The following is a 21151-nucleotide window of genomic DNA, read 5'->3' on the forward strand; positions in this document are numbered from 1 at the left end:
TAGCCAACACCTGGAACCGGAGTCTAAGTGGCAATAGGTCTTCACCAGAGCCCGCCACAAAGCGGGATGGTCTTGCTGCGGCAGGGTGCCACCAGGTCGTTCCACAGGTGCCACTAGCCCGCGGTGGCAGCCAAGGTAGCAATGCAGAACACAGTACAAGCCTGGGATGACAGCGAGAGTATAGCACTGGAAGGAACCCTGGAACTCACAGCAGTAACATGGGAGCAGGCTGGGACACGGAACAGACTTGAACAGACTGGAACACAGGAACTCAGGAATGCAGGAACACAGGAACGCAGGAACACAGAGAAGTTTTTACTTCACAGGAATGGCTTGGGTCAGCTTGGGAAACCTAGGGAATATCCCGCCGGGAATGATGGGAGCCGCTGGATTATATAGCAAACCCAGAAGTGCCAGCACCAATCAGAGGGACGCTGGCCCTTTAAATCCTAGAGAACGCGATGGGAAGCAGGCTCGTGGAGAGATAAGTGAGGGCCAGGGGTACCATGCCACAGAGAGGGGCACAGGTGTGCCCGTGATCCGTGACATGGATCGCAAGGGCACCCATGACCATCTGAGGGCATTAACAGACCCCCTACTTGCTATTGCACTGTGTAACAGCCTGTGAAGCGACAGCGCAGAGGGGCTCTGGTAACAACCTTAGGAGCCCTTTTGGCTCATTAGCATGATTTTAAAAGCTTTAGAAAGGAAGAATCCATGGATGGCAAAATGTAAATAAAAAGATTATTATACTTTTGGTGCCACGATCTACGAGGGCGCTCAATAAGTACTCATGTTAGAAATTAAGACACCTTTTTTTTCAAAAAAATATTTTGGTCCCCTTTTAGAAAGATACACTTCTCGCAATGTTCTTGCCATTTTTTTATCCCCTCCAAAAAATAGGATTTGTCGAACCCTCCAGAATATGCCCCTGTCTCGGCAATGACTTCCTCGTTTGAGCTAGATTTTTTTCCCACAAGCCATTTCTTCATGTTAGGGAACAAGAAAAAGTCGCAGGCTGACAATTGGGGGGGGGGGGAGAGGGCGGGTCTTGCAGCCACAATTCATAACACAATTGATGCAGTTTGACGGCGACGATTCTGGATGAATGTGCTGGTGCGTTATCTTGGTGAAACAGCACCTTCTTTTTCACCAATTGCGGCCGTGTCTCCTTCAATTTTTTGTCGAAGCGGTCCAATAACTCACTGTAGTATTGTCGAGTGATCGTTCTACCTTTTTCTAAAAAATCCATGAGGATGACGCCGTTCGCATCCAAAAAATCGTTGCCAATACCTTTTAGGCTGATGGGACCGTCTTCACCTTCTTTGGAGCAGATTCACAGGGAGAAATCCATTGTTCTGATTGTTGCTTAGTTTCTGGTGTGTAATGATGAATCCAGGTTTCATCAATGGTGACAACTCGACGCGAAAACTCCTTCGGATCTCGCTTAAATTGATCCAAACACTGCTTCTAAGTTACCAGCCGCATCGGGTTGTTGTCCACCGCAATCGCGGCACCCATCAGTCCGACAATTATTTCATCGGCAACTTATCATGTAAAATATTAATTGCCGTTCCGGTCGACACACCTACGGCCTCTGCTACTTCATGCACTTTTGTTTCCTCGGTAACCACGTCTGCCGGGCGTCCTGCTAGCTCCTCATCAAAAACGGATGATCGCTCACGTTTAAATTTGTTGAACCAATATCTAAGTGTGGTCACAGATGGCGAAGTGTCCCCATAAACAGCTTCCAACTTTTATCTCCTCGCATTTTTTCCCATCCAAAAACAAAAAGTGAATTACCGAACTATACTGCGCATTTTCCATCTTAGCGAAAATCACGAAACACGTCTTACTCCAATGGCTGCCTTCGTTTGATAGATGGCGGCACACGATGATAACACCAACTTCCCTCAGGGACTTATTGAACCACCCTAGTACAAGTAAGTGTCCATGGTTTTGTCATGCTTGATTTTGATGGTAAATTTTCTTTAAAAGGCTTCTCAACACATCAGTTAATCCCTTAGGCCCCTTCTACACTCACGTGTGTGATGCGACGAACTCGCATCACACTCGCAACGCGTGCTGCTCCCACCTCTCTGCCCGAACGCTGCACACCGGGACTGAACTCAGCATGTCAGTTCAGTCCCGGTGTGCAGCGTTCGGGCCGTGCGATCCGAGTAGCACGCGTTGCGAGTTCATCGAGTGCAGAAGGGGCCTTAGTGACTAAGCTCATTTGCGTCTTGATGACCAAGGCCTTTTTTGCAAAACCAGCACGTGCCAATTTATCCGGTTATTACTTTAGAAGCTTTAAAGGAAACCTACCACTTGAAGTGGCAGGTTTCCGATGGCAATACCGGGCACCAGCTCAGGGTGAGGTCAGGGTGAGGTCAGGGTGAGGTCAGGGTGAGCTCAGGGTGAGCTCAGGGTGAGCTGGTGCCGGAGCTTATTTTTGTTAGTGTTTTAAACCGCGGTATTGCGGTTTAAAACACTTTTTAAACTTTATAGCCGGCGCAGGGAGGTACACGCTCGGCACTTACCATGCGCGCGTTCGCGCGGCTACATAGGAAGTGAAGGAGAGGCGAGCGCATGGTAAGCGCTGGTTTTTTACAAGTGTTTCTGAGTTTGTTTTTCCATTACATTTTGCACTTACAGTTTGCTTGATATATTTAACATTTATTTATGAAAAAAAGATTAATTTGATAAACATTTTGAAAAAAAAATAGCTATTTTCAAACTTCAAAATGTTCTGGTTTTCTTACTTCCCAAATTAGTTACTAACATTTCCCATCCCTCAGCTTTGCGTTTGCGTCATTTTAGAAGTGTCCTTTTGTTTTATTACAACACTAGAAAGATCACAAATCCAACAGAATTCTCTCTCATTTTCAAAACAATTTTAGATTATTTTAGGGACCATTTAATTTCTATAGGGTTTTGGAAGTTCTGTTAATAGAACCCCCCCCCCCCCCCCACACACACACACACATATCACCCCATTCTATTAACAGTGGCTCAGTGGGTAGCACTTCTGCCTTGCAGCGCTGGGGTCATGGGTTAAAGTCCTACCCAGGTCAACATCTGCAAAGAGTTTATACGTTCTCTCCGTATTTGCGTGGGTTTCCTCCGGGTCCTCTGGTTTCCCCCCACACTCCAAAACATACTGGAAGGTTGATTAGATTGTGAGCCCAATTGGGGACAGGGACCAATTTGGCAAACTCTGTGCATTTGGTAATCTGTGTTTGCTATATAAATAAATGAATTATTATTAACTTCACCCCTCAAACTATTCAGAGCAGCAGGTAGGAAGCTTGTTAACCCTTTATGTATTTTACAGAATTTCAAACAAAATGAAGGTTCGATTTGGCATTCACTAATAATTATCATTGATACATTCATTCAGCCGCAAAATTTACCCACATTAACTGAATAATAGTAGGAAATGATCTAGGAATATATTGAGCAGTTTTTCTGAGTAAGAGGATGCCACATGTGGATGTAACCCACTGTCAGGACACATGGCAAAGCGTGGAAGGGGAGGAGCCATTGAGCTTTTGTAGGGCAGGATAGTTTTCAGGTGCCATGACGTGTTTATAGAGCCCCTGAGGCCACATTCACACATGGCATTTTGGTTGCATTTTGAAAAACAATCCAAAGGCTCCACCTGTGATCGCACATTGGGGCAGATTTACTTAACCGGTCCATTCGCGATCCAGCTGCGCGTTCTCTGCGGTGGATTCGGGTCCAGCCGGGATTCACTAAGGCAGTTCCTCCGACGCCCACCAGGTGGCGCTGCTGCGCTGAAGAGCATCGGAACGAGCTGGAGTTCACGATCCTATCCTGGATGAAGGTAAGCACTAGTCCCGCAACACTTTTTTTTTTAAAAATGCGGCGGTTTTTCCAAATCCGTCGGGTTTTCGTTTGGCCACGCCCCCCGATTTCCGTCGCGTGCATGCCAGCGCCGATGCGCCACAATCCGATCGTGTGGGCCAAAATCCCGGGGCAATTCAGGAAAAAACTGCGCAAATCGGAAATATTCGGGTAACACGTCGGGAAAACACGAATCGGGCCCTTAGTAAATGACCCCCATTAAGGTAAGATTGCATTTACTTTGATTTAATTATTGTGTTAAAAACACTATGGGGGTCATTTACTAAGGGGCCGAATCGCGTTTTTACAGCGATTTACCCGAATTTTTCCGTTTTGTGCCGATTTTCCCTGAATTGCCCCGGGTTTTTGGCGCACACGATCGGGTTGTGGCGCATCGGCGCCGGCATGCACGCGACGGAAATCGGTGGGCGTGGCTGAATGCAAAACTGACGGATTCGGAAAAACTGCCGAATTAAAAAAAAAAAAACACTGGACACGCGCTTACCTGCACTCGGCCCGGCTTGGTGAAATTCAGTGCATTGCGATGAACTTCAGCGCAGCAGCGCCACCTGGTGGACCCGAATCCTCCACACAGAACGCGCCGCTGGATCGCGAATGGACCGGGTAAGTAAATGTGCCCCAATGTTACCAAAATATGTGATCACGAGTGTGACCGTGGCCTCAGGTACCATAAACCTTTATCCCAGAGAATTTGTAAACTTTTTATCACGTGGTATCGGGGGGCATATTAACCCCTGATGGTCTTTTTCCTTTTTACTTTCTGTTTATCGCTCCCTACTTAAATCAGTAACTTTTTTATTTTTCTGTGTACGGAGCTGTGTGAGGGCTTGTTTTCTGTGTAACAAATTGTCCTTCCTAGTGACAGTATTTTATATTCCATCCCTTGTACTGGGAAGTGGAAATATAATTCAAAATGCGATAAAATTGACACAAAACCTCATTTGCGCCATTTTCTTGTGCGCTCTGCTTGTATGTCTTTCAGTGTACATTCCATATGGCATCTCTAGTATATTCTTTGGTTTGGTACCATCACAGGGATAATAAATTTATATAGGTTTTATTAGGTGTTAATTAGAGATGAGCGAGTATACTGCTGGGTGGAGTATTAGCATACTCGGACCGGCTCGTTACTCGGACGAGTATTTCCCCTGCTCGCGATCGAGCATTAAATTAAGTGAAGAACAGTGTTTTTATTGTTTAATAAAATATTCCAGATGTTTCCTGATGTTTTGCTTGTAAGAACACATTGAAATAACACTATTCTTCACTTTGCAGGGGTGCGCGCGTGTCTCCCGCTAGGTTCGGAGATGTGCGGAACATCTGGAATGTGAAGAATAGAATTAAAACATTAAAAACAGTGAACACAGGAGCATGTAAGTGCAGAACACATTGAAAGAACAATATTCTTCACATTCCTGATGTTCCGAACATCTCCGAACCGGGAGACACGCGCGCACACCTGCAATGTGAAGCAAAACAAAACATCAGGAAACATCTGGAATATGTCATTAAGCACTGTGTTCTTTTACTGTTCTGTTTTAGCAAAAAAATGCTCGGGTCTCCCATTGACTTCAATGGGGCTCGTTATTCGAGACGAGCACTCGAGCATCTGGAAAAGTTTGTCTCGAATAACGAGCACCCGTGCATTTTAGTGCTCACCTATCTCTAGTGTTAATAGGTTTTACAAAAAATTTAAAAATGATTACCTTATATACTCGAGTATAAGCCTAGTTTTTCAGCACAAAAAATGTGCTGAAAAACCCAAACTCGGCTTATACTCGAGTCAAAAAAATTAATATATCTAAACTCACCTTTCCGGTGACCCCTGTATATCTTCTGTGTGATCTGTCTGGCAGCGGCGGCAGGCTATATACACTGGGGCAGGGTCTGGCAGGCTATATACACTGGGGCAGGGGCTGGCAGGCTATATGCACTGGGGCAGGGTCTGGCAGGCTATATACACTGGGGCAGGGTCTGGCAGGCTATATACACTGGGGTAGGGGCTGGCAGGCTATATGCACTGGGGCAGGGGCTGGCAGGCTATATGCACTGGGGCAGGGGCTGGCAGGCTATATGCACTGGGGCAGGGGCTGGCAGGCTATATGCACTGGGGCAGGGGCTGGCAGGCTATATGCACTGGGGTAGGGGCTGGCAGGCTATATGCACTGGGGCAGGGGCTGGCAGGCTATATACACTGGGGCAGGGTCTGGCAGGCTATATACACTGGGGTAGGGGTTGGGAGGCTATATACACTGGGGCAGGGGCTGGGAGGCTATATACACTGGGGCAGGGGCTGGCAGGCTATATACACTGGGGCAGGGGCTGGCAGGCTATATGCACTGGGGCAGGGGCTGGCAGGCTATATGCACTGGGGCAGGGGCTGGCAGGCTATATGCACTGGGGTAGGGGCTGGCAGGCTATATGCACTGGGGCAGGGGCTGGCAGGCTATATACACTGGGGCAGGGTCTGGCAGGCTATATACACTGGGGCAGGGTCTGGCAGGCTATATACACTGGGGCAGGGTCTGGCAGGCTATATGCACTGGGGCAGGGGCTGGCAGGCTATATACACTGGGGCAGGGGCTGGCAGGCTATATACACTGGGGTAGGGGTTGGGAGGCTATATACACTGGGGCAGGGGCTGGGAGGCTATATACACTGGGGCAGGGGCTGGCAGGCTATATACACTGGGGCAGGGGCTGGGAGGCTATATACACTGGGGCAGGGGCTGGCAGGCTATATACACTGGGGCAGGGGCTGGCAGGCTATATACCCTGGGGCAGGGGCTGGCAGGCTATATACACTGGGGCAGGGGCTGGCAGGCTATATACCCTGGGGCAGGGGCTGGCAGGCTATATACACTGGGGCAGGGGCTGGCAGGATATATACACTGGGGCAGGGGCTGGCAGGCTATATACACTGGGGCAGGGGCTGGCAGGCTATATACACTGGGGCAGGGGCTGGCAGGCTATATACACTGGGGCAGGGGCTGGCAGGCTTTATACCCTGGGGCAGGGGCTGGCAGGATATATACACTGGGGCAGGGGCTGGCAGGCTATATACACTGGGGCAGGGTCTGGCAGGCTATATACACTGGGGCAGGGGCTGGCAGGCTATATGCACTGGGGCAGGAGCTGGCAGGCTATATACACTGGGGCAGGCGCTGGCTGGCTATATACACTGGGGCGGGGGCTGGCAGGCTATATACACTGGGGCAGGGGCTGGCAGGCTATATGCACTGGGGCAGGGGCTGGCAGGCTATATGCACTGGGGCAGGGGCTGGCAGGCTATATACACTGGGGCAGGGGCTGGCAGGCTATATACACTGGGGCAGGGGCTGGCAGGCTATATACACTGGGGCAGGGGCTGGCAGGCTATATACACTGGGGCAGGGTCTGGCAGGCTATATACACTGGGGCAGGGGCTGGCAGGCTATATGCACTGGGGCAGGGGCTGGCAGGCTATATACACTGGGGCAGGCGCTGGCTGGCTATATACACTGGGGCAGGGTCTGGCAGGCTATATACACTGGGGCAGGGGCTTGCTGGCTATATACTGGGGAGGCTGTGACCAATGCATTTCCCACCCTCGGCTTATACTCGAGTCAATAGGTTTTTCCATTATTTTGTGGTAAAATTAGGGGCCTCGGCTTATACACGGGTCGGCTTATACTCGAGTATATACGGTACCTTTACCATATTCTGACTACAAAAATACTTTTTCATACTGGTTAAGGTGTCATTGTTTTTCAGGACGAGCTGATATTTTCATTGCTACCATTTTTTATTATGTTTTTATTTGTTGGGAAATGGCAAAAAAAGTGTTGATTCGGACATTTGAGCACATCTTTCCGTTACGGGGGTTCACCACCAGGAATAACCGTTTTTTTTATATTTTTATAGATTGCACATTTTGGGATGTGGTGATGTGGTTTTTTTTGTTCGATTTTGCTGAGCAAAACCAATATTGGAGAAAATTGCATTTTTTTTTTTAGTTTTTAACAACCAGCGTAGCTTCTGTATTTTTATTGTTGATAGAGCTTGTTGAGGGCTTTTTTTTTTTTTTTTTTTTTGTGAAAAGGGTGGTTATTTTCAGTTGTGTCATTTTGGGACACATTACTTTTTTAATCACATTTTTTATTAGGATTTTTTATGTAAAATTACATATTACATAATTTTTTTTTTTAACTCTGTCTACCATGTGGGATCAATATTGCGTTTGATCTATTGCACAGATTTATACAGAAGAGGTGATACCAAGTATGTTGTTTTTTTGTGCTTTATTTTTTTTTTACTTTTTAAATTTATTCTACACTTAGGCTTAAATAAGCGCTGGTCCTATAGTTAGCTCTCCGGGAAGGGGAGGGGGGGGGGGGGGCAGGAGTCAAACACTTACAGGACCCTTAATGGCCAGTATTAAATCATGATACAGTGGCCATTAAGGGGTTAATAATATTTATTTTAAACTTTTGTTATTTTGTATTGTAATGTACAAGCTGGAGTTTACTGTGACTGGATTTATTATACACATGGAGTTTTTCCATGTGAGAAATGAGATGGTCCTCCAATTAGTGTTAGACACTCGTGGATGTTCCCTCAGGTTCCACCTCATCCCCTCAGTAATTCAGGCTCATTATTATACGAGTCTCCGGAGTGTTTGGTCCTGCAGTAGTAATAGTAAGAAAATAACATAATTCTATTCTAGTTTTTGTAACGACTGACATAGAATAAAGAAATGTGCACAATCGAAATTGCTGTAAAACATGGGGCCACAAGAGGTAGGTGACTGGTCATTACCCACCTACCTTCAGTCTGTGCACTGCACAGAGTTTGCCAAATCAGTCCCTGTCCCCAATTGGGCTCACAATCTAATCATCCTACCAGTATGTTTTTGGAGTGTGGGAGGAAACCGGAGGACCTAGAAGAAACCCAAGCAAACACAGAGAGAGCATACAAACTCTCTGCAGATGTTGACCCTGAGACTTGAACCCAGGTCCCCAGCGCTAAAAGGCTATAATGCTAACCACTGAGCCACGTGTTGCCCTGAGTTGGTCTCCTCTTGCCTGACCCACTACTTTTTGCTACTATAAATCTCTGTCCGACCCTTTCACTACTCTCTCTTACAAAAGTGTCATATGAAAACTTCTGAAAAAATTACTCTAATGGAAACTAATCTCTCTGGATTCTGTACTGTACAGTAAACCTGCTGAGCTTGCACTTATGTCGGGTGTACGCAGCCACAGCTAGATGAATATTTAAATAAAATATCCCCCTCCCTCTTCAGGAGTGTCCATGCCCCCCCCCCTGACTGACCGTCTGGCTGCCGTTCCTATTGCCACACCTCCTACAGCTGTTCCGGCTGCCAGCAGAATATATCCTGGCTCCATGTGCAATGTCGGTTCATATCATCACTCCACCCACAGGGCGGAGCCTGTGGGACAGAACGGAATCCATTTACTAACACAGAAAAGAATCCTCCGGCACCTGGTTTCTTGCAAATGATCAGTTCTTTATTGGAGCCATAAAATCCACATGCACAAGTCGCAGGAAAAGACTGACGCGTTTTGAGCTAACTACTCAGACACTAACTTGTCTCAGATTTTTTATACATCATCCTGTCCCATGATAAAATGTGAGAAGTTGTACATTTCTTTAGGAAACCCTTATACATGTTTTGTGAAGTTCCCCGGGGCAAATAAAGTTGGAGTCATATTGGGAGGCACAAGTGTGTGTGTGTCATGTGTGGTTCTTCCAGCATTTGCTATATACAATGATTTGGACCCACATCACATCAGAGACCTGATATGCTGACACCTTCCTTATGTCCTATGAGACCAGAACATGGTACGGCAAGAATTTATTAAACTGGGCCAGAGGAGAGGGGACTATGCAAGATAAACCTCAATATAACCAAAAAAGCTTTATGTATAGAGAAAGGACAATAATGGAACCAAACTTATGTAATACACCAAAGTAATACCTTACACAGGCCCGGCGCCAACACATGCCTTACCCAGGCATGTGCTGGGGCCCAGGGTGCTGGTGGGGCTGACCCGGGTCCCCTGATGTATTGTAACAATGTCGCTTTAAGACACTGGTACAAATGATCACCTTCCAGCTCGTGTAGCTTTCTGCCTCTATTCTGCGATTGTCCGGAGAGCTGCATAGAGGCAGAATGCAAAACTCACCTTTCCTAGTTCCCCCGAAGTGGTGCTCTGCACTACGCGACAGCTGTGAAGATGGCGAACATGATGATGTCAGATTATGTGTGCCGGCTTCAAAGCCAGGGTGTACAGCGGGCGCATGCTGAAGAATGAAAGCAGCTGCAGGTGCTGATGCTGGGGAATTAGGAATGGTGATTCTTTTTTTTCTTTCCCATAGTGAGGAGGACAGTGTGGCTATGGGTGGAGGGAGCAATGTGCCTTTTGGGTGGGGGGAGAGTGTGGCTATGGGGGGAGTGGACAGTGTTCCTTATGGGGGGTACAGTGTTGCTATGGGGGGAGGGGGAACAGTGTGGCTACGGGCAAAGGGGACAGTGCAAGATTTTGGTTAGGGGGGCAGTGTGCCTTATAGGTGGGGGGCAGTGTGGCTAGTCGGAGGGGACAGTGTGGCTTATGGAATGTGGCTTATGGGGGACAGTGTCGCTATGTAGGGGGGCAGTATGGCTATGTAGGGCGGACAGTGTAGCTATTGGGGGACAGTGTGGCTTATGGAATGTGGCTTATGGGGGGAAAGTGTGGCTACATAGGGGGGGACAATGTGGCTACGGGGGAAGAGGGATAGTGTGGCTACATAGGGGGGAACAGTGTGGCTACGTAAGAGGGGACAATGTGCCTATGTGGTAAGGGGGACAGTGTGGCTACGTGGGGGGGACAGTGTGGCTATGGGGTGTTCAGTGTGGCTTATGGAATGTAACTTATAGGGAAACAGTGTGGCTTAGTAGTTAGGAGGGGGGCAGAGTGGCTATGTAGTGGAGACAGTGTGGCTACCGGGGGGAGGCCCACTAGGGCTCTGTCGCCCAGGGGCCTTCTTAAATCTGTAGCCGGCCCTGACCCGACAAACAAACCCTTAACAATAAAAGAAAAAAAAACAATAATGTAAAATAATACCACTTTATTTAAAGCTTAAATCCAAAATATAGCACACAAAAAAACATAAAACAAAAAGCACAGCTGGTGCAGTTGGAAGCATAAAAAATGCATCAATAAGTCAATTAAATATACTTCCAAAAGAACAAAGAAAAATACTGAGGATGGCAATAAAAAGCAGAGCGGGACACTATCCAATTTGAACACTAGATGTTAGTATATCCAAAAAACATAAGAGGGAATATAATAGGAAATAGTCTCTATTGGTAAAAGATGCTATATCACTGTTAGATATGTACAAATGGGCAACGATAATGTGAAGTATTGCTGTATAATTTATGAAAATGCTTTTATTTTTATATGCTTGCTAAATGCTGGAACTAAGAGGACGCTCAACTGTGGATGAAGATTGATAACACACTCCCGTGCAGAGAAGAATGTGAGGCTCCCTGGACTGATTTACGATGCTACCAATTCCAGGGAAAACAGAGCCTTTGTTTCTGCGATGCCCATGTGATAATTTACAAACCAATGGACTATGGACATTACTTCTTTATCTTTAACTAACCAAGCCCAGGTCCTGCCCCACTAAAAGTTTCTGTATAATCCTTTGTGATGCAAATAAAGCATCTCACATCTGCCTAGCATTTCATGGTATCACTTCACAGAGATTGAGATATTATACAATACTTTGTCTTGGTGTGATTTCTTTGAGCTCACTCTGTGAATTTTATTAGTCATTAGAGAACCTGAGGCTGTGTGAACAGGGGCTATAATATGGGCTATAATATTATAGCCCATTTGTCCACCTGATGCAATGTTGGTGGCGTGAAAGATTTCACTTGCGCTGTGGTGCCACTTCCTTTCCACTTGCTTGTGATGATGGATTAGAAAACCCTGTGTAGTTTCATAGAGAGACCTTTGTAGAACGAGAAAAGTCTATACAAAACCACATACATCCTAATACACCCCACATTATTTGTTAATCCTAATAAATCCTCATATTTGTCACAAATATTCCACAATCGATCTGACTTTAATATATGGATAGTGTTACCCAGTACTCAGCGCCAGCATGGACACAACTTCACCTGAATGTATAAGGCTGCATTTAGACTAACGTATATGCCCACATGGCTTCAACTGGGTGGGCATACGTCCGGCGCCATGGGGAGTGACTCCTCCCCTCTCCATACAAATGCATGGTGTACGGGCCGTACTACGGGAATGATAGAACATTTCCTATCTTTTCCCCATGTATGGAACGGTACAATGCAGCACTGTATCGTTCCATGCAGCCACTGCCTTCTATGGAGAATGTATGTACGGCCGCAAGCTTGCGGCCATACATACGTCTCCCATATAGTCATGTGAATGTAGCCTAACACTGTATAACACTTTCTGATTTTTGTTTGGTTTTGGATTGAGATTAGAGATGGGCGAATCGATTCTAACGATTCTAACTTCGGTTAGAATTTCAGGAAAAATTTGATTCGTCACGAAGCCGAAGCTTACGCTGATTCGTGGGAACAAAGTTTTTTTTCCCTCCTTTATTGCCAAAATGGGCGCAAGTAAACATGTTACATGGGGCAGAGAACTCTGGGAAGGAGAAATGAACACCCTGGATCACACGTGCAGCCCTTTTAGCCAATCAGCGATCGGCAGGCTTATGTGATGTCACACAGACTATAAAAAGAGGCAGCCATTTACTCGGCACTTCACTCTGCATGTGCTGCCTTAGCGTCCAGTAGCTTCTACTGTACTGTGCTGTAATGATTTTTTCTCCAAGGGTGTCCGTATACCCCAAATAGCAGTTCTTTTTTGTTTCTGAAGTGAAGAGGAAGAAATCAGTGTGAAAACCACATAATTTCTGTAGTGATTTCTGCTCCAATCCCAGGGTGTCTGATTTAGGGGATCTGTATACCCCAAATAGCAGTTCTTTTTTGTTTCTGAAGTGAAGAGGAAGAAATCAGTGTGAAAACCACATACTTTCTGTAGTGATTTCTGCTCCAATCCCAGGGTGTCTGATTTGGGGGATCTGTGTAACCCAAATAGCAGTTCTTTTTTGTAGCTGAAGTGAATAGGAAGAAATCATTGTGAAATCCACATACTTTCTGTAGTGATTTCTGCTCCAATCCCAGGTTGTCTGATTTGGGGGATCTGTATACCCCAAATAGCAGTTCTTTTTTGTTTCTGAAGTGAAGAGGAAGAAATCAGTGTGAAAACCGCATACTTTCTGTAGGGATTTCTGCTCCAATCCCAGGGTGTCTGATTTGGGGGATCTGTATACCCCAAATAGCAGTTCTTTTTTGTTTCTGAAGTGAAGAGGAAGAAATCAGTGTGAAAACCACATACTTTCTGTAGTGATTTCTGCTCCAATCCCTGGGTGTCTGATTTGGGGGATCTGTATACCCCAAATAGCAGTTCTTTTTTGTTTCTGAAGTGAAGAGGAAGAATTCAGTGTGAAAACCACATACTTTCTGTAGTGATTTCTGCTCCAATCCCAGGGTGTCTGATTTGGGGGATCTGTAAACCCCAAATAGCAGTTCTTTTTTGTTTCTGAAGTGAAGAGGAAGAAATCAGTGTGAAAACCGCATACTTTCTGTAGTGATTTCTGCTCCAATCCCAGGGTGTCTGATTTATGGGATCTGTATACCCCAAATAGCAGTTCTTTTTTGTTTCTGAAGTGAAGAGGAAGAAATCAGTGCAAAAACCACATACTTTCTGTAGTGATTTCTGCTCCAATCCCAGGGTGTCTGATTTTGGGGATCTGTATACCCCAAATAGCAGTTCTTTTTTGTTTCTGAAGTGAAGAGGAAGAAATCAGTGTGAAAACCACATACTTTCTGTAGTGATTTCTGCTCCAATCCCAGGGTGTTTGATTTGGGGGATCTGTATACCCCAAATAGCAGTTCTTTTTTTGTTGCTGAAGTGAATAGAAAGAAATCATTGTGAAATCCACATACTTTCTGTAGTGATTTCTGCTCCAATCCCAGGGTGTCCATTTTGGGGGATTTGTATAACGCAAATTCCAATACTTTTTGTTGCTAAAGTTCAGAGCAAGATTTATGTGTCAAATCCACATAGTTTATAGAGTGATTTTCGCTCCAATTACAGAGTGTCTGTTGTGGGGTATCTGTACAATGCAAATTCCAATACTTTTTTTTTGGAAATTTGAGAGCAACAAATAATTGTCAAATTCACGTAGTTGATTAACCTCTATGTCAGACAGAAAGGTGGTAGGTGGAGCAGGCAGAGGTCACAGCACTGTAAGGGGACTTCGCAGCAGGGGTGACTCTATGAGGCCAGTACTGCCGTTGTCATCTAGCGGCAGTGTGTTGATCAACAACCCAAAGGTTGTTGATTGGTTGACTAGGTCATCCAATTCCTCAAATATAACATCTGACAACCCCAGCCGAGAGTCTGTGGGTTCGTCAGATACAACAATTAGTTGGCATGGCCCGGGAGCAGGTCAGCATCCCTCACCTGTACTCAACCAGTAGCAGCTGCTTGGCAGTGAAGAGATGGGGCAGTCATCCTCTGCTTTGTGCAGTAGGCAGGCTTTGCATACTGACACCGTTGGGGAGAGTAGCAGTGACCGGGAAACGCAAATTGACGATGATGTAGCCGATCACACTTGGGAGCCGGGTGTAGCAAGGGATTCATCATCATCAGGCGAAGAAAGTGTCAGCTTGTGCGTCAGGCAGCGAAGCGGGCAGCAAGTTGCTACTGTGGCGGTGAGTCAGCAGGGTGGCAGCAGTATAAGCATGGGAGCCAAATGGCCACGGGGTAAAAACCCTACTTCGGAGGTCCAAGTAAGCAGTGGTACAGGGCTCAGAGAGGCAGCGGTATAAGTAGTCGCTTAGTGCAGATTGTTGGCATTAAAATCACCACCTCGGCGGTGTGGCAGTTTTTTGTTAAGACACCAGAGGAGCCGAGGGTTTGTATATGTAGAATCTGCGGGCAAAAAGTGAAGCGTGGCCAGGGAGCTAACGTTGGCACCACAGCCCTGCATGAACTCATGCAGCGTCACCATCCAATGGGCTGGGAGAAACGTGGAACAGATGCGGAGGTCCATCCTGCCGCTGCAGCAACAGCAGCAGCACCTAGTGGCACACATGTTATTTCAGCCAGTTAAGGCTCCAGCACCTCTGCCGAAGGGAGCTGTTTGTCTTTGACATCATCTCCGGGTCCGGATGCTCCTGCTCCTCGCTACGCATGGCGCCAGCAGTCGTTGAAAAAGGCGATTACAAAGAGACAAATGTATGCGTCCAGCCATCCTAAGGTGCAGAAGCTGACCATGCTCTAGTCCAAGTTGCTGGTATTGCAGTCCCTCCTTTTCCAATTCGTGGACTCTGCAGGACTCTGCTTGTGCGGAACCGAGGTGGAGAGTTCCAAGCCGAAATTCTTTTTCCAAAAAGGCTGTGCCAGCCCTTCACCAATATGTAAAACAGAAGGTGGAACAGTCCTTGAGCTTATCAGTTTCTTCCAAGGTGCCTGGCAGTGCGGACATGTGGAGCTGTAACTATGGTCAGGGCCAGTACATGTCCTTTACAGCAAATGTACTTCCCTCCAAGCCACACAAACAACTTCAACAAGAGACGCTGCTTTCTCCTCCACGTCGTCAAACTGCTGCTCCTGCGTCAGTGTCCGCCTCCTCCTTCTCCACACCACCTCAGCCTCCCCAAGTGCTGCTCCATCATACCACATGTGCAGGGTACAGTCGTTTCACACGGTTCTACACTTGGTTTGATTGGGCGAACAAAGTCACACAGGGGAGGAACTGCTCCGCGTCATGCAACGAGAAATCAATGTGTGGCTTTCTCCGCGACAACTAAAAATCAGAACCATGGTGACAGACAATGGGAGGAACATGGTGTCCGCGCTGCACCGAGGAGGGATGGTCCATGCGCCCTGCATGGCGGGCGTGTTCAATCTGGTTGTCAACAGATTCCTCAAGTCTTACACCCATCTGCATTTTAAAAATGGCCAGGACACTGTGCACACACTTCAGCTATTCTTACAAAGCCAAGCACTAATTTTGATGTCAGCCACTGGCAGCTCATGCGTGACACCTGCCGTTTGCTCAGGCCCTTAAAAAGGCCACGTTATTTGTCAGTTGCCAGGACTGCGGGATGAATAACATCATTCCACTGCTATATGTCCTGGAACTGATGCTGCCAAATCTGTCTGGTCAGGGCACTGGAGAAGTGGAGACTACATCTCATGGCCACATGAGTCCGGTGGGGGCTGAACTGGAGGAGGAGGAGGACATTGGAGCACAAGCAGAGTCTGGTGAAATCAGTGGTTTTTCCACTTAGGTGACAAGAGAGGAGGAGCAAGAGCATCCGGAGGAGGTAGAAGACGAGACAGATGACCCAGAAGCACCGTGGCAGTATATGGTGGAGATGGAGGCCGGGAGTCCCTCAGAGTCACTTGCAGATGACCCGCAGCATGCTACTTTGCCTAACTAGTGACAGCCGAATAGTCAACATCCGGCATAGGGATGACATTTGGCTCTCCACCCTCTTGAACCCTCGCTACCGGTCAAAAATGGGTGACTTTTTTAAAGCTGCTGAGAGGGTGAAACAGCTGGCATACTATAGAGAAATACTGTGCACACAGTTGGAAGCTGCCTATGTGCACCATTGTCCATCCTCTGTGAGGTTTGACCGAGGGATTCCTGGCAGTCATCGCTCAAGTACTACTGCCACGGCTGCTGTGGGGAGATGGGGGGTAGGAGCAGTAACAGCTTCATCTGCAGCAGCTTAAGTCTGGATTCCTTAATGAGCAGCTTACTTCACCCGCCTAGTGAGGAGGTTAAACGCCACCAGCAGCAGCAGGACATGGAGCAGATCCGGTACCAGCAGGTGGAGGCCTACTTGGACAGCACTTTACCACCTCAGGTAGAGTAACCCATGGACTACTGGGCAGCCAAACTTGATGCGTGGCCGCAACTTGCAGAGTTTTCCGTAGAGAAGCTGTCCTGCCCGGCCAGTAGTGTGGCATCAGAGCGGATGTTCAGTGTGGCGGGGGCCATCGTTATCCCAAGGAGAACCCGCTTGTCCACCCGTAATGTGGAGAGACTAACCTTTGTTAAGATGAATCAGGCTTGGATCGGCCAGGATTTCAACTCCCCAATGCATCAGATTAGATCAGCCATAACGTCTCCCCCAACGTTTAAAAATGAGTCGAGGTTCTAACTACCTGCCTCAGCCACTATTCTGATGCTGCCACCCGCCTGATGCCACACATCTGCTGCCAGTTGCTCCATCTGCCTCCTACCATCTTTACCAGGGACTGGAATTGTCCGTCACCTCCACACTCTATCATTTTCCCACTCTGTGGCCTACTATGTTGCTGCCACCTTCACACCTCTGACCTCATGCTGCTGCTGCTGGTGCCACCTTTGTAGTTCTTTTTTGGCAAAGACCTGATATTTTCAGGAAAACTGTAATGTAGGATGCATGTGGTGTTTGTAACTTTCAAATTCAAATTTAAATTTCAACTTCAAATTCATTTCAAACTTCGTCATTGTGCCACATTGTGGCCTCCTCTGCTGTGGGCTTTGTGTTCCCCTGCTCCTGCCGCCACCTACACACCCTATCATTCTGCCGCTTTGTGGCCTCCTGCTGCTGCTGCCACCACCACCTCCAAGGTCTGTCATTATGCCACTCTGTGGCCTACCATGTTTCCGCTAACACCATAATTTATCATTGTGCCACTCTGTGGCTTACTCATGCTGCTGCCAACTGACCGCTGTCTCCCTGGAACAACCTGTGATTTCCATAATGCTGTTTTCACCCTCCACCGCTCTATGACGTTGCCGCTATGTTTGCTTCATTTCATCTGTCAGAAGGAATGAGAAAGGCTCCGGATTGATAGCCAAAAGCAGGAGTGGATACAGAACACACACTGTACATGAAATATCCCATTTACTATCCCATCTCTGTTTTGGATCCATTCCTGTTTGATTTTGGCTTTAGCAATACTGATGGATTATTGACCTGTTCGAAAGCAGACACTGACGGATGAAATGAAGGGCAAAATGATCAGTGACGTCAGTGCAGAATTACTGCCGACACCCTCTGCACTCTTTTGGGGGATTTCTACATGTATCCGCGTGTAACAGAACAGGTTCTGTAGAAATCTATGGAATCATCTCATGTCAGTGTAAAAAGATTGCACTCTGTGATGTTATAGTGGGATCTTGGCTGTCAGCTCAGTCCTTTCGAACTGGCACAGACGTTACTTTGTCAGGCTGCGTTCCCGCTTCGCTTATTTGGTGAAGTTGGCCTCTGTAAGTGCACATGGAATCGAAGAGTGAAGCGATCCTAAGAGCCATGGCTGTCATGTGCGTGTCATACTAAAACATAGCATTGTTTGAAGACCAAACCACGCTCCCTATGCAAATTTAAGCATGGCACAACGTTCTACAACACCCTACAGGCTCTCTGCAGCCAGGAAATACTTGTTTTTAAAGTGATTCGTCATGATTCAATTCGAGTCAAATCAAATTTTTTTAAAAAAAATTGGCGAATTGGGACAAACTGAATTTCAACAAATTCGCCCATCTCTAATGACACCATTTTCCTGGTTGGGTGTGATTGGTAACGTTAATGGGATGTTAAGTCTAACAGTATTACAGGAACATTAAGTTGGTGTCAATGTTATAAGGAAATACAATTGGCACTATGCAGTTAGTACTATGAGGAGTAGGTAGTCAGCTTTGACATAGGGGAATATGAATTATCTTACAGTTGGGAAATTTCCTTCCTGAAGCCGATATCCCTGGATCAACATCAATTATTTAGTTCCCATAAGCCCATATTAATAATGATATTTTTGCTCTGTAAAAAAAGCATCCAGACCCCTCTTGAAAATGTATAAATTATCAGTCATCACAACAATGTGCAGCAGAGAGTTCCACAGTCTCACGTTAACAGTAAAGCATCTCTGTCTATGGTGATGGTCGAACCTCCTTTCCTCTAGGTGTAGATGATGTCCCCTGTCTATGTTGATGGTAGTACCGTCTCTCTTCTAGGTGTAGAGGATGCACCCTGTCTATTGTGATGGTAGAGCCTACTCTCCTCTAGGTGTAGAGGATGCCCCCTGTCTATGGTGATGGTAAAACCGCCTCTCTTCTAGGTGTAGAGGATGCCCCTTGTCTATTGTGATGGGAGAACCGCCTCTCCTCTAGGCATAAATGATGCCCCCTGTTTATGGTGATGGTCGAACCTCCACTCCTCTAGGCATAAATGATGCCCCATGTCTATGGTGATGGTAGAACCTCCTTTCCTCTAGGTGTAGAGGATGTCCCCTGTCTATGGTGATGGTAGAACCTCCTCTCCTCTAGGTGTAGAGGATGCCCCCTGTCTATGGTGATGGTAGAACTACCTCTCTTTTAGGTATAGAGGATGCCACATGTCTATGGTGATGGTAGAATCTCCTCTGGGTGTGGAGGTTGCCTTCTGTCTATGGTGATGGTAGAACGACCTCTCCTCTAGGTGTAGAGGACCCCCCCCCCCCTGTCTATGGTGATGGTAGACCCTCCACTCCTCTAGGAATAAATGATGCCCCATGTCTATGGTGATGGTAGAACCGACTCTCCTCTAGTTGTAGAGGATGCCCCCTTGTCTTGGCCACAGACCTAGTTATAAAAAGATAATAAGAAAGACCTCTGAATTGCCCAGTCAGATATTTGTTTATTCAAATTAGGTAATCTACTTTTTAAGCCGAATAATCCCAAGTTTAATAATTGTAGCAGCAATCCAAGAAGTAGCTTGATATTTGTGTTTTGTACCATAACCTGATCTATTATAATATAATTCCATCAGGAAATTCTCCAATGGAACCATTCCATAGTCACAAGTTTTTTCCTTCTGGGCTTCCAGGATCTTCATCACTTCAAGATACCTTTCTTCACTTTCCTTCTGGTCATTTATATGTTCACTATATGTGGAAACCTTCTTATCATCTTGTTAATATTGAGAAGTCACCTCATCCACTCACCAATGTATTTCTTCCTATGTCACTTGTCACTATGTGACTTGTTGTTTACCACTAATATCATGCCCAACATGCTTCACGTCACACTAGGAGAAGGAAGCCGAATATCTTTCATCGGCTGCTTTACCCAGTTTTACATATTTGGATCTTGTACTAGTTTTGAGTGTTATTTGCTTACTGTCATGTCTTTTGATCGGTACTTGGCCATCTGCAACCCTTTGAGATATATCTCGATAATGGTGACCAGCCGCTGTTGGCACCTAGTTATCTACTCATGGATGCTTGGCTTCCTCTTGGTACTTATAACTCTAATACTTCTATGCAGGTTATAATTCTGTGACTTGGACATCATTGACCATTTCTACTGTGACTTGGCCCCAATTATGGAACTCTCATGTTCTGATACTTTTGATGTTGAAATGGAAACATTAGTTCTAACAAATTTCATTGTCCCGCTACCTTTTATGTTTGTCCTAGTTACGTATGGTTGCATATTCTACACCATCCTTGGCATATCATCCCGCACTGGTAGACAGAAGACCTTCTCCACTTGCAGCTCCCACTTGGCTGTAGTTTGCTCTTACTATGGGTCCCTCATCAGTATCTACCTTAGTCCTAGAGGTGAACATAGACTCAATCTCAACAAGATCCTGTCTCTGCTTTATACAGTGGTTACTCCCATGTTCAACCCCATTATCTATAGCCTGAGGAACCAAGAAATCAGAAAAGCCTTCATTACAGTTTTTAAGTTAAAGAGTGAAGTAGAGTGAGTTTCAAGCTTTCACCATCATTCTATGGGTACATTTTTCTGATATCTGATTCCAAATGCCCACTCGGCAGAAGAAAGAATCCTAAGTCACTACTGCTTCATAACCATCATGCAAACCAATTCCCTCCATAGAGGGTAGATATCACTGTTAGGAGCTGATCTTTAGAAGGTAGAATTTTGTTCCCTCAATCCAACTGGTTCATTGTATATTTATTATCGCCGATTTTTATCCATTCTGCACAAAAATATTATTCTTCATTATTCTTTATTCTACAGAGGAAATGTGTTACATTTTCTTGTATCTTTCCAGGCAGGGAAAATATCTATTTTTATGTTGCATATTTGGCTTCAAGCTATATGTCGTATTAAACATTCATAGAAAATGTATAGATTTTTAT

At 46.2% G+C, this 21151-nt stretch overlaps 1 pseudogene; it reads left to right on the forward strand.

The window, feature by feature from the left end:
* Nucleotides 1-141: 141 nt before the first annotated feature.
* Nucleotides 142-20754, forward strand: LOC140128617 (olfactory receptor 11A1-like; annotated as a pseudogene).
* The last annotated feature ends 397 nt before the right edge of the window (nucleotides 20755-21151 follow it).

Source organism: Engystomops pustulosus, chromosome 4, assembly GCF_040894005.1.
Source record: "Engystomops pustulosus chromosome 4, aEngPut4.maternal, whole genome shotgun sequence".
Taxonomy (NCBI): domain Eukaryota; kingdom Metazoa; phylum Chordata; class Amphibia; order Anura; family Leptodactylidae; genus Engystomops; species Engystomops pustulosus.